Raw genomic sequence first — 18,689 nt, forward strand, 5'->3', positions numbered from 1 at the left:
TAGCGCCAGAGTTCCCTCTAGTAAGTATTGTAGGAAACTCTATGGCCTTCCTGAGGGGAGCCGACCGAAGTGCCGAATGAAGTGTGACGGTAGAGTGCAGCTGATAGCTCGTGCATGTTGTAGCCTCGGGCGAGCTAGAAAGCCGGCAGGACCGCGACCCCATCGAGTACGATTCAAGCGAATCTAATTGAGAAAGGAGGAACGGTCATATTGAGTAATTTTGCACGGGCGTGTAACATAAAGTAAATCGTTTTTTTTTTTTTTGGGAGAGCAGACTTCATTAATTGTAACTTTGTAAGTTATGAGAGGCGGTACGAGGTTTCAAAAGAGAAAAGCCGCATAGAAATAAAGTCTAAGAGAAAGGAGAACGGTCAGTTCGAGTAATTTTGCATGCGTGCAAAATAGGGTTACTCATTGTTTTTTAGGAATCTAGAATTCAGCCAGTTTAATTTTGTGTGTTACGAGATGTGGTGCAAAGTTTTAAGAAAAACCGCGCAGTAGTAAAGGCTGAAGAGAGCATCGAAGTTCTTTAAAGGGACCGACAACTGATTTTTCTCGACCCAGTTTTTTACGGCGCGACAGGAAGCTTACCCTTCGTAGCGTTTGTAGCTGCAGTGGTTTATCCTAAAAGCACATAGTTATTTTATAAGCAGTATTTTTCGATCTGAAAGGCTCCAAACACGCATGAAGGCTTGCTCCACTGAGAATTGATAGCAATGCCGCTAGCCCTTGTGAAAGCTGTCGTTGTTCTGCTTTCGCAGGAGTTACTGTAGCTATGCTTAACCACCTTTATTTTGAGCTTTCCAACCATTTTTGAAAATAGCAAGCTGTTACAAAGATATGATGTGGCTTTATACACCTTCTCGGTATTTGTACAGCGTTGTGCGCACCTACGACCAAGGTTGCCTGCGCCTGTGTCATGGATGGCTTTTCGCGGCATGGGATCATTAGGCCAAGCGAAGGCAGCGCCACTTTGTTGCATACAACTAACGCAGGCCTATATGTACATTTTTATGGAGTAATATCTTTTAATATAAAGAAATGAACAATATTTCAGTACTAACAGAAAAGTCATCGAACGCATACACCAATCAACGGTCACGTGACCGGCTTCATCGGACCGTGTATGATTTTGCCGCCAGAGGCGCCAAAGGTCATTTTTCGCGACTTTCAATGAAGAAATAAAAATATAAATCCACCTCTCACGAGATAAACAGGGTTGGTTTGAGTCAATGCCACGGACAATCTTTCCATCAGTGCAGTCATCTCATTTCATGTTCTGGGCAGTTGCCGGTCCCTTTAATCATTAGGATGAACTTCTGATGAAGGTGGTTTTAGTGCGAAACCTGTAACTTTTGTAGTTTTGAAAGGTTTAGTGCGATATCATATGCGTTCACTTTCATGTCGATTTGGGGTGATTAGGCATTTGAGGAGATATATCAGCATGAGACCAAATCAGTTTGCTAAATGAGTTTGGGCACTGAGCGGTGCAGTTTTCGTTACGCGCTATTGGAATTGACAGGCATTTGGTGCAAGGTTTTAGCATAAAACCAATGCAAATATTTGCGGTGCTTTCAAGTGCATTGCACCTGGGGTTATTTTTTTGTTGCTGTTGTACAATGTGTGTTGTAACGTAAGGTAAGGATCAGCTTTTAGAAGAACTAAGAGGCATTAGGTGAGTGGTTAGTAGTACTTTGTCTTCTGCAACGCTATAGGAATGAGAGCAAATGAAGCGCTCAGGAGAGCACAGTAGTTATCAGAGGCGTTGGCATGGGCAGGTAAATTTAACCGAATGAGCCTGGTGGAAGGCAATGTTTATCCCATTATGTTTTGTTCTTCTTCTTTGAGGAATTAATGATTGAGTGATACAATGAGCGGATCATTAAGCTTTTCCTAACATTGAGGTGTGAGCGATGATTCAGAGAGGTATGAGACGCGGTCGAACCTTTCGTTGGGGTTCTGACTGTAAAGGATGAGAAGGTCGTTTTTAAAGAGCAATCGTAGACTATTTAGGTTATAACGTAGACCAAGGTTTCAGGAAACCTAGTGAGCTTAAGAGCTCAGCAGTAGCAGTCTATCCACGGCCCAAAACAAAGAAGGACAAAAGGGCGTTTTGGGGCTCGCTGGAATGCAATTATTGCATCCGAGTTTATTTGTCGTTGGCCACAATTTGACCGATGTTCTTCGCGGAACAGGCGAAAGTAGTCTATACTCCCGGACAACTTTTCTTGGCAATGAAGGGAAAGCTACGGGGGCGGAGCGTCTGCACATGTGTTGCTACGCGAAGTAGTCCGGTTTGGCGCGCGTCTCGTAACACCGTGGAAAGTGATGGCTAGCGTTGCATTTAGACGCAAACGCTGCTTAGCGTCTAAGGTACGGGTAAAAGGCGCGACTTTTAAACGCTCGCAAAAACCCAAAGTGACAACGTATAAAGTAAAAGAAATGCAAATATCTCGCTTGTGTGCGCTGCGTTCCGTCTCAAAAAGCTACATGTAGAAAATGAAGGAGTATTTTATATATCTCACGCAGAAAATACGGACGCAGTTGTGGGACTACATTCATTAGCGGTAGGATACCTGCATTGTGGCTCTGTAGCGTCCGCTTCATTGCCAAGAAAAGTTGTCCGCGAGTATAGGATGAAAAGAAGGAAGGTGCCTTCTTAAAGGCGAACTCCGGCGATTTTTCGAGGTCGATGGATCTCAACGAAATTTGCTGGGTATGTTCCTTTGCACGTTTCCGTCATTTATGCCAAATTACAGGCTTGAGACATGCGCAGATTGTTTGCAAATGAATTTTAGAGATTGTCTGCAAACGCCCTCCTGGCTTCCCACAATTATTGGCAACATTGCGTCTGTGACGTCAGTATTGGGAAGGCGGCGGAAGTGACGCAGCCGAGTGACTATGCCAAGTATAGTGGCTGACCTCGCGCCACAGCGGACGGACGACTCAGGCTTTCGCCGATGCATGCGCGTACGTTTGTACGGCGATCCGTTACCAAGCGTTCCTTGTTGTGTGCAGCGCACCACCTGCTAAGCTCACCCAGTTAAAGGGGTACTGACACAAAATTTCGCGGCCGAGATAGCCTGCTGGATCGATTCCCGTGTACGTGAGTGTACCATCTGCAAAATATCGACAGCGAATAAAGCTTGGAAGGTATTTTATATGAATTTTGAAGTTCGCGAGCGCGATCCAGCATTATAGGCCGCACCAGGTGCATTGGCACCCTCGGAGGTGACCCGAGGTGACCCCCCTACTTCCCCTACGTAACCGTTGCAGCCGGTACAAGTTATGATGACGTCTAGCCGCCATTTCTGTTTTGACGCGCTTCCCGACGAATCGCTCCTCGCCAGCGGGTCAAACCTGAAGTGATTCGCCATGTCGAAAATTCCTTCCATCCCCGCCGCAAGAAAATCGTCGCCATCAGACGACGATGAGCCCGGCGACGACAGACCGCGCGGAAATGCGTCACTGTTCTGTGTGCTCACGTGACCGAGCGTTTCACTCACTAGGTGGTGATAGTTGCACCGGGCGGCTTGTTTTTGGAGCTCTGTCAAACCGAAACTGAGGCTGTGTCGGGAATGAGGAGCTTGTAATTATCTGTCGCACGCTGCAGCAAACGATGTGCCGTGTTATGACTAACAGGCCCCCAGCAACACATTGCAGCAAAAAAACGCGGGGCGAAAATTTTTGTGTCAGGACTCCTTTAAGTGCCGGGACGTTCGCTGCAACGCACGCGTGCGTTCGTTCATGCGCAGCGTGATTTCTCCGCGCTCGGAAAGCACCGGACCGAGCAAAAGTGTGCTGAGTATGTTCTCAGGCCGATGCGGCGACGGCGAGCTGCTTTCATTTCTGCAAGCGATACGCACTTAATTGAAGCGGTCCCGCACAAGGGCGCGACAGCGAACGGCGTGTTTAGGGTTTCACCTGTTCTTAAAAGCGTGCAGTACTCTTACACCAGCGACAACAGCGCTAAGCCACACGCACTGCCGAGCAGGCAGTTCATGATCGTTGGATAGGTTTGTCGGGTTCGTCGCGGAGAAGTGCCACGGCGCGTTCGCCGGTAGCCACCGTCACGCCCCCGTGCTTTCCGATGCTTAGGGTATCACCGCACTCGTGCCGAAGTAATCACTGGTCGACCGTTCATAGCTTACCGTAAAGGCGCAAAATTGTAAGTTCTTTTCAGTAATATATACGACGTGTATACATATACGTGTATTCGAAAAGATCGAATACTCAAAACTTCTCGGATACACGGTTTTCGAATCGAATACGAATATTGCAAATGTAATGTTCGACTGATATTCGAAACTTTAGGATATTCGCACACTCTGTTAAAAAGCATTGACAGCATGATCGAAAAAGCTAATTTTACACTGACTCATTGGGGCTCACTCAGGCGCAGATCGGGCCGTGAGCCTGAGTGAGCCCGGATGAGTAAAATTTCGGCGAGCTTGAGTCTGAGCGAGTCCGGTTGAGAAATCTGCCAACCTATGCCAGCCAGCCTTACCCAACCGGCAGCCTCGGCGACTGGTCCTCCCACAGAAGCTATGGCCCATGGCCGAGCGTGGTCGCACCGGCTTCTGTTCCTGGCTGCTAGCTGTTTCGGCCTGCTGTTCCTGACAGCCCTCGTCCCAGCGACTTTCGCCGGTTGGCTGCTGCACGCGAATAGCAACCACGCCTCGTACGTTCCTGGCGGTCTACTTCTGACCGGCGAACTTCAAGCGGGCTGGCTGCCCCCTTGTGTAGTCTTGCCCCGTCTGAGCTGCTCAACTTCTTCCTGGCAATGAGCTCTCCCTGGTGTGTGGGACTTTTGTGTGCCCTAGGGACTGGCATTAATGTGAGCGACAACTCCACCTCTCTGTGCTGTGCGGCACCGTTCTTCAGACCTGGCGTTCTTGAAGACGACACCACCTTCTTGGACAGTGCCCCTTGGCTAAGCCCCCTTGTGGCTGAGCAAACCTTGCCACTTGGCCTCGGACACTCCTTCACAGGCTGACCTCAGTCTTAAAATGTGGGGATCGAGGGCACTTGCCCACTGCGTGTCGTCCCCGAGCTAGCGCGTTGTGCCGGCCCACGTGGCTCGATCGCTGGGAACCGCCATTAAACGGCAGCATGGTGGCCATGGCCACGGTGCCAGGCTTTCTTTCCCGGGACAAGCCATGCTTCTCCGTCCTCGTTGTCGAGACGTCCTGGCGCCGCACGTCGCGCTAGCATACGTCAGTGTCCCGCCCTTCCTCAGTGGCTGCCAGTAACGGCCCCCTGAGCTCGCTTCTATCTGGTGCTTAGTCGCAGCGGGAGAGATGCTCTCAGGCCTGCAACGAGAGGGTCACGCACTGCCTTAGCAAGCTACCTCTCATTCGCGTGCTCGAGGGTCCCCTTTGTGTGGTAACTGATAGCGCCACAGGCGAGAGTACGTGATCAGTTTTGTGGAGTTACCCTGTGCAGCCCGCAATACCGTAATTGTTGCACTGTGCTGCATCTTGGGTTAATAAACCCACAATTGTTGACATCCTGCGTCGAGTGCAGTGTCCGAGAGTCGAAGAACCAGGCCATAGCATCTTTGTGCGCGGCGGTGGTGGTGGAGCATCATGTCCCTTCCCGGTATGCCTCGTGCAAACCTGTCCCCACATAACTGGCGCCCCACGTGCCTTCCTCCACAAGGTCGACATGCCTGGTAAGCCCACGATATGCTGATGTGGTCGGGGTCGGCCCATAGGACCGGGGAGCAGCCAGGCCTCAGGGACAAGTAGAGATGAGAAGCCGGAGCTGATAACCGGAACGTTTATTTACATGACGATTTGGTAGCGTGTTTTGGAGCGTCTCGACGCTCGCGTTATAAAGCCTTGGTCTTCCCGAGATCCTTTGTTGGGGAAAACAATCAAGTGCAGGACAGTCCAATGAACAAGTTGTCTTCATCTCCGCCCCCAAAGGGGAAAGGTCAAGCACCCCCTCTTTCCCACCCCAGGAAAGAGAGAAGCGGCACGCCCGGCTCAACGGATAGGACACCATACACACAATGAAGGGATCACGGCGGCGCACTGGCAATCTGGCCGTGTTGTCTGGCAAATTCCGGCAAACTGGTCGTGTTGTCAGGTGCAGTCTTTCCTTGCCTCGATCAATTCAAGAAACGTTGGCCTCGATAGACGGCCGGCTGCCGGTCGGGTCACAAAGCCACAAAGACACCGCGTAGTGTGGGAAAGGTGTCCGATGAGGAATCCCAGGCGCTCGGCTAACTGTCCGGTGCATCTCGCAGAATGCTGAACAAAGCAGTGCACAAGTGAATGCCTCTTTCGAGCAGCCACGACTGCAAATAGTTCATCTCCAGGCCATAAAACCGTCAAACTCAGCCGAGTGTGTCCAAAGCGCATGACGAGGTGCACTGACAGCCTTGAAGGGTTCAGGGCACGACTGCCGTGTTGTCGCCGCATGAGGTGCGTTTCGGGGAACGTTTACGATGCAGATGGCAGAGCAGATGCCGCCTAATCATTTCCACTATCCAGCGGTGCTACTGACCCTCAAACAGGACCCTTGGGGACCCCCTACTACCCTCACGTGACCACGTTGCAACAAGTTATGATGACGTCATAGCCGCCATTTTTTTTGCCGCGTTTGCTCCAGCAGCCTACTTCTCGGCGGCTGCTCGCGAACCGTGCGGAAGTGCGTCACAGTTATGTGTGCTGACGTGATCCGAGCGCTGCACCCGCTAGGTGGTGATAGTTGCACCCGGAAGCTTGCAGTTTTTGAAACCGAAACTGACACTGGTCGGTAATGAGGAGCCTGTAATTATCTGTCACACGCTGCAGCAAACGATGTGCCGTGTTATGAGTCATGACTAAGAGGCCCCCAGCAACACACTGCAGAAAAAAAAACAAAAAAAACATGCGAGGCCAAAATTCTTGTGTCAGTACCCCTTTAAATGTTCCATGAACCGGAAACATTAAAATTGCACCGTTATGTTCCAGCTTAAAGGAGCACAGACACAAAATTTCGAAGGCGAGATAATGAGTGAAATAGATGTATGTGGAGCCATACACAATGTCTACGAAATATCAAGGACCAATATAGCCTAGAACATATTTAAAATCAATTTTAAAGTGCATGCCGTGCGACTGAGCAAGATGCGAGCGCCTCGCGACGCCGACATGAACGGGGTGGCAATGTAAACAAACTTACGTCACAAGTTAGTGTTGGCTGGTTGCTGGTTGTGCCCTTGCGCTTACGCTTGTGCTACCTGCCATTTCTTCCTCCGTGCCTGCGGCTTTGCGTGTGGTGGTTGTGCTCTCTTCCGCTGTTCGCTCGTCGTGCCCGTTGGGAGATGTTATGGCCCACTCACGCTAGCGGCAAGCCTGCCGCAACGGCGCGATACCGCAGAACGTCGGCCGTCGCCGCACGCACGAGAGCTGTCGAACGTGCACGGCAAGCTTCGCCGGCGAGGCATTCGGCACGAGACTAAAAAGCCACGAAAACATTGCCCAATGTTAGCGGTGTAAGCACATTTCACGGTGGCTACCCTGTGCCATCGAGCAGAACTAGTGTCTTCGTGTACCCAGAAATTCCCTAGGGAAGTCGCCAAGTGAGGTGAAACTTGAGGCACTCGAGAGCGTGCGTTGCGTTAAAATTTCTGTGTATGTCCTGCTTTATGTTACATCGCGAGTGTTCGCTTGGATTGATACAGATTGTGAAGACTATCAGCAGCGCTAAGAAATCCACCATCTACGCATTTATTATTTGACCTGAAATGTAGCAGCTGGGTTTGAAGTGGACATCCGTAGCGGCTCGTCGCAATTGTGCAGCAAGTTCTATGCGATCATGCTTCAGGACACCTGATTCATTGGTATCTTGTAATAATCGCTGTTGGCATAATTAAGTTTCTCCATGACACTATTCCAAGAAGTGGCTAGGTCTGTTCTCTAATGAAGAGGGTTGCAGCTAATTCGTTTGCGTACAGGTAGAAGAATTGAAGAAATCTTTGCTGTGCACTTGCGCGTTGATTAGACGTTTGGATGCTCGTACGGTGACTGGAGACTGCGTGGGCACCTATTTTGTAACTAAAGAAGACAAAGCATCAGATAACGTATGTGGCAGTTACGATTTCCCCTGCTGGTGGGCTTCGCTGCACAGCGAATCGTCGATACCGTAATGCACAGTACATGCTTTGTGGCATAGCACAGCTGCAATGCCATAAAGCTGACTATAATGAATCTGTCATCTTGTAGCACGTATATATAATGTAAATATATAGTGCACTGAATCCAAGGGGCAGTGCAAGCATGGCGTAAACAAGCAGGGTACGAGTCAAAATATGGGCGGCGTGTGCAGCACAAATTTCTTTGCGCTCCGCAATGAAGGAATTGCTTTGTAAGTTTTACCGTTACACAGGGGTGTAATGCGACGAAAACTAAGTGCCACGCTGTGAAGCTTGCTACCTGTGGCTGCAATTAGTTGCCGGAAAGAGTATCGCCAGGTTGCTTCAGTGGCACAAAGTGTTCTCTGGTCCGATATACGTACACGTTTCACACGACCAGGTTGATGAAAAATAATAGGAAAACTTCAACGGCTTCACAGCAGCTTTAGAACGAACAATTGTCTCGAGGGACAGTCCGAGACACAGATTCGTCAGAATTATTTCTGGCTACAGAAAGCGGGTTTGCGTGCCACACACCATATTATTATTTTTAGCCGTTACGCAAACGGCAAGCATGTCAGGTTAGTGATGCCATGACCTATCGGTCGTATTGGGCAAACGTACATTCGTGCCCCTCCGTGCCAATTTTCGTGTATACCAAGTGAATGAGACGCGAGTTACGCGAGTAATTTTTTACTTTTGGTACCGCGGCCACGCCGACTGACACATTCGGCTTCGCATGAAATGGCTTGAAACAGCAGAGCGCCGGAGGCAGCCTTGTAAAACAAACTGAATGCACGAAATAAAAGATAGGATATGAAGGGTGCAAACGCGTTAGCATGCATGAGCTAGTTACTACGTGCACATCTGCTACGTTCTCCTGGTTTTCTCCAGTTTATTCTCTCCTGGAGCAAGTTCACGTTCGTCATTCCACACGAAAGTAAGTTGAGCGCCTTTTCTCACGATGAAGTGCGCGCAAGATGCGTTCCTCAAACAGCCACGGAAGTGTAGACCAATGCGGTGACAAACCAGCTGAAAGGATGTGTAAAAAATCCTCGTTTCACAACACACAATCTAACAAACGCGTTCTCTGTGTGATGAGTCGCTGCAGTATTATGTTGCAGTGACGCAGTATTAAATATTGCCCAAATCTCCGCAATTTTAGCTCATAGCGGCCAAAATATCATGCGCGTAGCAGACGCTAGCCGCTTTGAGCGACGGGCCCACTAGTGACAGCTACTCACATTAAAACCAAATTGTGGTTGCTCCGAGGAGGAGGCAGCATTTTATTAATTAGAGGACATTTAATAAAAAAAGCAAGCAAAAAATTCACCAACGATTACGATACTGACTCATGCGAATTCTGAGCGCAGCTGTTTAGGTGTTTTGATTTTGCAAGGAGTTGAGCAATTGCACATGCGTCAAGGCGGCGCGGCGTGGCGCGAGTGGGAGTATAGAATATGCTCGGTTTTCACATCAACGTAACATAGTGAACCCGGCACTGCCAACTTCCACCGCCACTGGCTGACGCGAACGCTACGCTGGACTGTAAAGGCCGAACCATATAGAGCGTTTTTGCCGGCGTTTTCCCGGCGTTTCGTACGCCGGCGTCCCTCGACGTCGACGCTACCGGTGACGGTGGCCGAAACGTCCACCTCTGGACGGTCCAGACATAACGGGCGGCAGCGTCGACGCCGGAAGCAGTTCGATGGATGCAGAACCAATCAGCGTGCGGCTGGCAGCGACTTCCGCTACGTAACGGTGTCGTCGCTGCTGCCAAAATGGCTGCCACCCGCCTCGGATCTAATGAGTCGTCGCCGTGCGCTGTGTGGCCCTTAGGTTCTCAACTGATGCTTGTATTTGACTTAGCTTGTTCCCTAGAAGCTTCAACAGCAAAGCGCTCGTGATATCTTTGAACTCTTTCCGAGAGCCGTACTCAAGTTCATCGGTAGTCTTAGCAGGAATAAGTGTATTGGCCGAATACGTGGCCTCAAAGATGTGCGGCAGCTTCAAGCTCAGAGGCCATATATTACAAGTTTGTGGTTCTTCTTAATGCCAATAGCTGGCGCTACAAGTCAAATAAAAAAATAGACTTTTGGGCGGCACTGTGACTCGTTTTTTGCACCACAGAACTGCAAATGAGACAAAAAAGCTATAATCAGGAATATATCTTGTTGGTCCATTGACGGAAACTGTACACTGCTTTACGAGGTGCTAGGATCATTCCATCTGGTCACACTGTGCGACGCTGAGTTAACGCTCTTCATATGGTTTGCCGCCCTCTCTGACGCCGTTCATGCAACGACGCCGAGGGACGCAACGCCAGAAAACGCCGGCAAAAACGCTGTATATGGTTCGGCCTTAAAGGGCCCTTAAGAGTCCGCTAGAGCGTTCCACACACAACGTGTCCCTTCGACAAACGCACGTCGTCTTCTCCCAAGCCTCGCGGGTCAACCGAGTTTCCCGTGCGCAAGAGGCATGCATTGTGCTGTCTGTGACAAGAAGCGTGAGCAGATACGAGGCATTGGCTCTCCTGGTGGAAAACTCCTTGGGGCAGTCTCTCTTTCGCCCTCTTTTGTCCTCGTTCGCTCTATCGGTTACGCTGGCAATGGTGACGCCGCTGAACGCAGGAACAGGCGTCTAAGAGCTGCGCTCTAAAATTTGAATTGGAACCCTAGTACTCATGAGCTCGAAAGGGCAGGGCTTTTTAGGTTGTATTTACTGCAAGAGCGATTACAAACTCGAATGTAATGGTGGAAGAAATGAGGAAAAAGCTCTCTTGGATGGATGGATGAAGTATATTTGCGGAAAAGTGTGAAAGCATTCCCACAGTGCTCTTCCATGGACCGGAAAATTCGATACTGTCCCACTGCTAGCATTCTCAGGTTTGTTTCCGCAATGTCCAGGAACAGAACTGACAGGCATTTTAGTGGCACGCCTGTAGTTATTACTGAACACAGCTTTAATTACGCGACGTGCGACACTTCAAACGAGCCATCAGCAGCGCTTCTGGAACATGCGAAGTCTGCCGATGAATTGCCGCTACACTTTCTCGCTGATTGGCCAAGACAACAGACGACAACGGACAACAGAAGCTGCGTCGGCACTGTGCATAGCATCGTGGCTTACTTGGGACGCATGCCCGAGCGCTGTTTATTCAGCGGAATAATTCTTGGTCCATCGTTGTGACTCTGGCGGCCCCAAGATCAAGCTGCACGTTTTGACGCACAGCGGTGTGATTGCCGGTGACAGACGCCCCCGAACCCGAGACTCTGGCGCAGTTTGGCGCAATTTCAGTCGATATTATCAGGATGGCGCAGTAAATCAAATTTGACGCACGTTGGCGCAGGAGTGGAATCACTGTTACTCACATGTACCTTGACTAAATCAGTGGTGTAGCTAGGGGGTATTTTTGGTGTTTCGGTGCCTGACGCGACTACAGCGCCACTTGCTGCCTCCGTTTGCAGCAGAGTCGTGCAATGGAGCAGAGTTCTCAAAGGGACCGACAACCGATTTTTCTCGACACATTTTTTTACGGCGCGACAAAAAGCTCACCCTTCGCAGTGTTTATAGCTGCAGCAGTTAATCCCAAAAGCACGTAGTTATTTTACAAGCAGTATTTTTCGATTTGAAAGGGTCTAAATACGGACGGAGCTTTCCTCCAGCAACGCTGAGAATTGATAGCGATGCCACCAGCCCTTCTCGCGATTTGTGAAAGCTATCGTTCTGCTTTCGCAGGAGTTCCTGTAACTATGCTTAACCACCTTTATTTAGAGCTTTTCAACTATTTTTGAAAATAACAATCTGTTACAATGAGATGATGTGGCAATTAACACCTTCCCTGTATCTGTACCGCATTGTGTGCGCATGCGTCCAAGGTTGCCTGCGCCTGTGTCATGGGTGGCTTGTCCCGGCGTCGTTACTCTCTTGATGCACGAGCCAAGCCAAGTCATCGAAAACGTCACTACGCATATGCACGGCCGCACCGAGTAGCAGCGCGCGTCATTTCTGAGACGAAGTGTAGCTAGCAAAACTATGTCGCTCCAAAATCTTAGCGACCTGCAAACTGCGTGCCCGGTTGCATGAGCACACTGAAAAGTTGCTCACGACGCGCTGACGAGTATGGGATCATTACGCCACGCAAAGGCAGCTCCACTTTAATGCATACTACTAATGCAGGCCTGATGTACATTTTTAGGGAGTAATACTTTTTAATATAACGAAACGAATATTTCAATACTAACAAACAAATCGTCGAGCGCGTATAGCAATCAACGATCACGTGGCCGGTTTCATCGGATCGTTCATGTTTTTGCCGCCTGAGGCGCCACAGGTCATTTTTCGCGACTTTCAATTAAGAAATAAGAATATAAATACATCTCTCACGAAAAAAACAGGGTTGGTTTGAGTCACTGCGACGGGCAATTTTTCCATCTGTTTCATGTTCTGGGCAGTTGTCGGTCCCTTTAAACTGAAGTGGTTCTGGAGACGTTGCACTTAACTGCCATGCAAAATACTGGGGTTAGATTCCGGCTCGAGCAGCAATTTTTATTCTTTGCTTCCATTGGGATTTTTCACCCACTGACAACGTCGCCGACACCGCATTTTCCATGACACGGGTCACTGGACACTATCGTGTTCAGATTTCCCAAGTCTAGGTTGACATGGACCATGATCGCCATATCCAAGAACATTCCACAGCATGACCAACACACAAATGGTTTTGTTTTTTCTCTGGGAAACTGCGTCAGATCCACCATATTATCTGTGTGAAGACCAGGCCCGTAGCCAGGAATTTTTTTTTTTTTTTTGGGGGGGGGGGGGGGGGGGAGGCACTTGCTGAAAGCCTTGACTATTTGAGAAAAACGCCTATTTTCATTATTTTTGGTAAAACACCATGTATCATAAAAATTTCGAAGGGGGGGTCGGGCCCCCCTCCTGGCCACGGGCCTGGACTGTTTACAATGTGCAATAATGTGCAATGTGCAATGTGCAAGCAGTAACCACACGGCTGTTCCGCACTGCTTCACGATGTGCCTAGCGGCTCCAAAATTTTAAGGTCATTTGTCTAGGTATTACCACGAGGTCCCCATTAAGAGTGATGGCCTATGAGGCCTTTTTTAAAAAGGACAGCATGTCAAAGCGTCAATAGTGAAGGCCACAGAAAGACATGGCGGTACTTATACATTTCCGCAGGGAGACGGGAGGCGATTTGCTGCAGTTTAAAATCTCTCGAGGTTTCAGAGCCAGACCAAGAACATTTTGGGCGATAAGCGCTCGTTGGTGTGTGAAAAGCCAAACAGTGAACTTAGGCACAGTTGGCACAACTCATAATGGGATTGGCACAGCAAGGTGCAGACAAGTTGGACTCTAGCAAAATGGAGCAGGCTTCGACACAATGAAGTGAGTTGAGTTCGGCAAGCACTTTCCAGCGAATGCATTCTACAGCAAGACGCTAGTGACAAAGTGCGCTCGCTCAAAATGCAGCCCTTGTGAAAGGGTATTGCTGCTGTGCTAGATCACTTTATTAAAGGGATGCTGAAGTGGTTTTACAATTCGGTAAAACTTTGTTGTTAACAAGGACCAACATTATTGTCGACGATGACGTAATTTTTTTCGCTGTTGTGGCAGCAGGAGCTTTAAAATACGCGAAAGAAAAGTTCGTCTTGCTCCGCCCACGCGAACGCACCGAAAGTGTGGGCGTGACCGGAACTACGTCATCGTTGGTAGTTTTGGCCACGGTGGTAGAATAACAGGTGGCCCGACGCGCCGCTCCGCCAATGCGCCGCGCGTCACGGAGGTGCTCGAGTTGCCGCCGCATTTCCGCAAGATGGCAGCAGGTATACTCGGGCCGATATCGCCGCTCCGGCGCATTTGAAAGCATGTGGCCAGCGTGCGTCGCAGGCATTTAAACTGCAATTTACATCTTGAACTTTTGAGAAAGAGATCCGCAGTGTATTTATTACACCAGAGAGGCCTTGAGCAACACTGAAGAGTTGCCGTCGCTTAGAACGGACGCGTCACTAATGAAAGCATGCAACGCAACCAGCGTTGCAGCGGCGTCTCTTCCTTTCTGCTTGGTCATCTTTGATAAATGCGGAGGCGTCTGTGGGTGTAAGCGTCCGAAGAGCAAGAGCGTCCCTATGTGACGCAACCAGCGTCGCAAAGTCGCAATCAGCCTTCGAGTCAAGATCACGGCCAGATCACTGTGGTCGTGATTAGGTGATCCCACGGCTTGAGATCCGCTCTGATGCGTCGCGTTTGTTGCGCTCTGTCAAACGAACGCGCGCGACCGCATCGGTGTTTCCGCTCACTTTGTAAGCTGGAACACGGCTGAAACCACGGTGGCTCGATCTTTGCCGCTGATGCAGCGGCCACCATAAGACGAAAATGTTTCACTCCAAATTGCAAATCTGGCTACAAAACGTGCAAAGAAAAGCTGTGTCTTTTCTCCGCGCCGAAAGACGAAAAGCGACTGCAGTTGTGGAGAAATGCAATTCCATGGAAAGACCGCCAGCTACAGTCCTCCGACATACATACGATAACGTGAAAACCAAATGCTTTTTTATGCTTTTTTTTACTCTGTACACTCGCCGGTAGGAATTTTCACGCTTTCGAAAAAAAAAAAAGAATACGCGCACGTCTCTTGCAATCGCCACCCTGTGACAGTCATATCGGGACTACCCGCATCGTTTAAAAAATTTTAAGCTTCATAAAGCATGGCGCTCTTACTTTTGCGGTCGAAACTGGCAGACAGCCACTACAAGCTAGTAAAAGCACAAGCAACCTTGTTTAAAGCCACAAAATTAGCTAGAGAAATCTGTTTTTAAAGTACAGCGAGAGCTTGCGGTGCGCGTCTTTCGGCCCAAGAGCTCGTCGCGAACCTAGCGGCGGCTGCGAGCAACTCGAGCAGTACGGCGATGCGCTCGCGGCGCTCGATGGGCCACCTGTTTTATTCTACCACCGTGGTTTTGGCGGAGCCGTGGCCTCCGTGACTACTTCTGGCTGCGCGCGTTGGTGGAACTGATCGCGAAGGCCATGCTTTTACAGAGCTGATGGCGCCGATGACGCGGCACACCGAAGTTGACATCACCGCCTTCGCTCAGCAGTTCAAGAAGCCCTGCGGCTACAGCCGCTGTTTTTTTGCCAAGAAATGTCATTTGCGTTCACTTCTGTGAACTCTAACATTGGTTTTCGAATTCAGCAAGGATCAAACTACGATTACACATTCCAAAGTCATTTTTTTTTTTAAAAGTGCTTCAGCTTCCCTTTAAAGCACCTTATGACTACAACATAGTAGCCTCGCAACGGTGTTAACAACAAAGAGAATACTTTTTTTTAGAAAACCTTATTTAAACAATTTTTTTAGAAGGTAACAAAGTGTGTGTCTGTCCTTTTTCGCGCTCAAGACCTGCATCGCCACCCTGAGAATAAAACTAATGCATGAAATTCCCAAATGCAAAAGGAACAGCAGTAGACAATGTGTAAGACTAAGACGAAAACCATTAGTGATTGGTTCTGCAAGAGACAGTAAAGCCATCATTCATGACTGCCACTGTACTTTTTCATATGATGCACACTTTTTTTTTTCACCAATAAACAATATCGTTGCAGACATTTTAGCTCTTGCCACATGCACCAATTAGTGGTCATGATTCAAAGAAATGACGAGGATTTTAAAGAGTAGGCTTCCTGCTGCACGGACAGTATTAAAAGGTCACTAAAAAGAAAAACAATCTTTTTTATACTAGTAAATTACAATATCACAATACTGAAAGCACCGCTCTTATACCCGTCACACTGGCAAGTTTAGTATCATTTCCAGCGAGTGCACTTCGCCGCGTGTCATTTGCATGCTGCCACACGGGATTGCTTAGTGAAACTCGCTGCAAAAGGCCCTTGGTGGTGAGTGTGTTCACCAAACTCACTTCAACAGCAGTGGCTTGAAAATAAAAAATGTGCGTGACCGGCCCTCAATCCCTTTCAAGAACGAGCCTTGTACTTAAGTGCAGCTTTTCTCTGCACTCAAGTTCGAAAAGTTAAGTGGCCGTTAAGGCAACATCACAGCTACCTTAGCCCGCATTTATCGTGAGCAAAATGGCTGGCTACTAGAATGGTAGTCTCACAGTTTGCGGATTCCTTTGCTCGCATTGATGAAATAACTGAACGTTCTGATACAAGTTTGTGGGGGTGTTGCGACCAGTACTCGTGATTCAGCAGAACCCAATGAAGTGCTACGACGACTTTGAGTTCGCCTGCAGACACCAATATTCAAAGCACGCTGTGAGCTTGCTTTGAATGCTACCTCTGCACCGTAACAACGACGACGAAAGAGAAAGGCTGACGACACACGTGAAACATTTTTGACAGGCGAGATTCTTTCACTCGCTTTAAGTCGAGCGTCTGCAGCAGCTCGGCCGACGCAGGTTTTCATTAGAAATGGCTGGCAGCGCATATCTGTTGAACTGCTGCAGATGCCCAACTAAACTGTGTAACGAAGCAAGTGAAAGACGCCCACCTGTCAAAAAATCTTGTTATTGTTGTTACTTAGATGGGAACGCGCACGGGTGAGCAGAAAATTAAAAGAAGTTAGCGAAATACACCAAATGCTGAAAAGAAACAGAATGCGAGGAAAAAAATGCATGTAAGGCAACAAAGAAAAAAAAACTCTCTTTTTGCACGCGATATCTCACCAGAGTAACAAACACACTTGTAGATAACAAAACAAGCGCAAGTTGTAACGGCCACTTTATAGCGACGGCTGCTAGTTGTGGCCAAGCGAAGGCTGAAAAACAGACAGCAGCGAGCAACATTTATTTTGCTTCGTATGCAATGTACCTTTCTAATGACTGGGACATTTAAGTCCAGTGTTGCACGAAAGTTGCAGTCATTTATTTGTGCCTTATTTAACGAAAAAAAGTATGAGAACTTCTTTTAGCCTCGTTCGCAAGAGCCTTACTTACCCAAAAAAAAAAAGGGTACTTTCATAAGTGAGCCTTAAAGGGACCGACAACAGGCCAGAACGTGGGATTAGATTCTAGTATAAATGAAAAGACCGTCAAATATAGTGACCGATTCCAGCATCCTTTTCGCGTTGCAAGTAGGATTTATATTTTTTAAATCGTGTATAGAAGTGACAAAAACCAGCATGTCGCACAGCCCAGCGGAAGAGCCTTGAAGCTGCATTATGAAGTCGATAACTTTGCTGTACGTAGTCTGATGCTGTCATGAGTGCTATAGTTAGTCCTCAAAGAGTATGTATATTATTATCCAGCCCCACTCAATTCTGTGCTGCTTACGAGTGCTGTGCTGCTTAAGTGCACTCACCCAAAATGACAGCGGTATTATTGCAAGAAGCTTGGTGAGTGAGAAAATGCGCCCAAAGAAAATACAGGTAGCGACGCTACCTTGAAGTACCCACACTGGCCCACTGTGACATCGCAGATTTTTTTTTACAGTGTATGCCAGGGCCCACATAATCATTTATCGATGAAAATTGTTTACACTGCATTCTGTGAGATGCAAATTATTAAAATACCCTTTGTAGGACAGTGGTACAAATGTGTACCACTTTTTCACTGCGTTTCAAACGCCCATAATTAATAAACAGTCAAAATTGGCGCCACTCTTACTGGCGGTACCATCTGCTGAGGTATTGAAGAAGGCTATTGTAAGTTTTTACTTCTCTATGACATGTGGCGCGAACAGCAAAGTGCATTTTGCACGTGCCTTGATTACTGCTCGCCATTTGCTGCAGTGGCCTTAATGAGCGCCTTGAAAACATCGCTTCAACATGCTTGTCAAGTGTACCATTTTACCCGTTTACTAAACATAACCTAGTGATTCACTTGCAACACAGACAAAGATTTTTGCTGCCCTTATTATTCAGTGTTTTTTCAACAAACCATTTTTGGGCTTGATTTTGGCTGATGGTGTTTGGCGTAATAAGGCAGCTATCGCACTGGTAGTTACACATAGGCAGTATTTTCATTTTTATTGAGCGCAGGTTTTACTTTCAAAAGCGGCGCCAATTGCAGTCCACTTTAGGTGCAGCTAATTACTGTAGTCGTGAAACTGCGTTGTCTTACGTATACTTGTTGCAGGTTGCCTTCGCATGCGCTAGGCATAAATGCACAGTAGCTATCTGCGCATAAAATACCAAGTTCCGCTGTGCATTGAATGCTTAAAACAATTCGAAAAGTAAACTACCTCATTAAATTTATAAATAATGCTCCGGTTCAAAACTTTTTTTTTTCATTTGGTACAGCCTGAAGACAGCGGTACACATATGTACTACTTTTTTTCTCAGAATCTATGTTGCTGAGGTTTTTGAAAATGGTGTCAAACATTTTCTTAAGTCATCCTAAATGTTGTTCTGCAGAATTTGAGAAAAAAAATTTTAATCTGAAGGTAGTGCCTCACAAAGGGTTAACCTGGCAAGTTCCAGCAAATTTTATCGAACTAGTGTGGCCACAATATACAAAAATACTTTGAAATTTATAATGTCGCATTGATATTCACGTGCTGAAGTTTCTCCGAGGAGAATTAAAAATGAAACTTTGAC

General features: G+C 48.0%; 1 protein-coding gene across 1 annotated transcript in view; it reads right to left on the reverse strand.

Annotated features, from left to right (window-relative positions):
- The window catches only part of LOC119379427 (phosphatidylinositol 4-kinase type 2-beta), a 212,051-nt gene that overhangs the window by 150,208 nt on the left and 43,154 nt on the right, over nucleotides 1-18,689 (reverse strand). The window lies entirely within an intron of this gene.

This window comes from Rhipicephalus sanguineus, chromosome 1, assembly GCF_013339695.2.
Source record: "Rhipicephalus sanguineus isolate Rsan-2018 chromosome 1, BIME_Rsan_1.4, whole genome shotgun sequence".
NCBI lineage: Eukaryota > Metazoa > Arthropoda > Arachnida > Ixodida > Ixodidae > Rhipicephalus > Rhipicephalus sanguineus.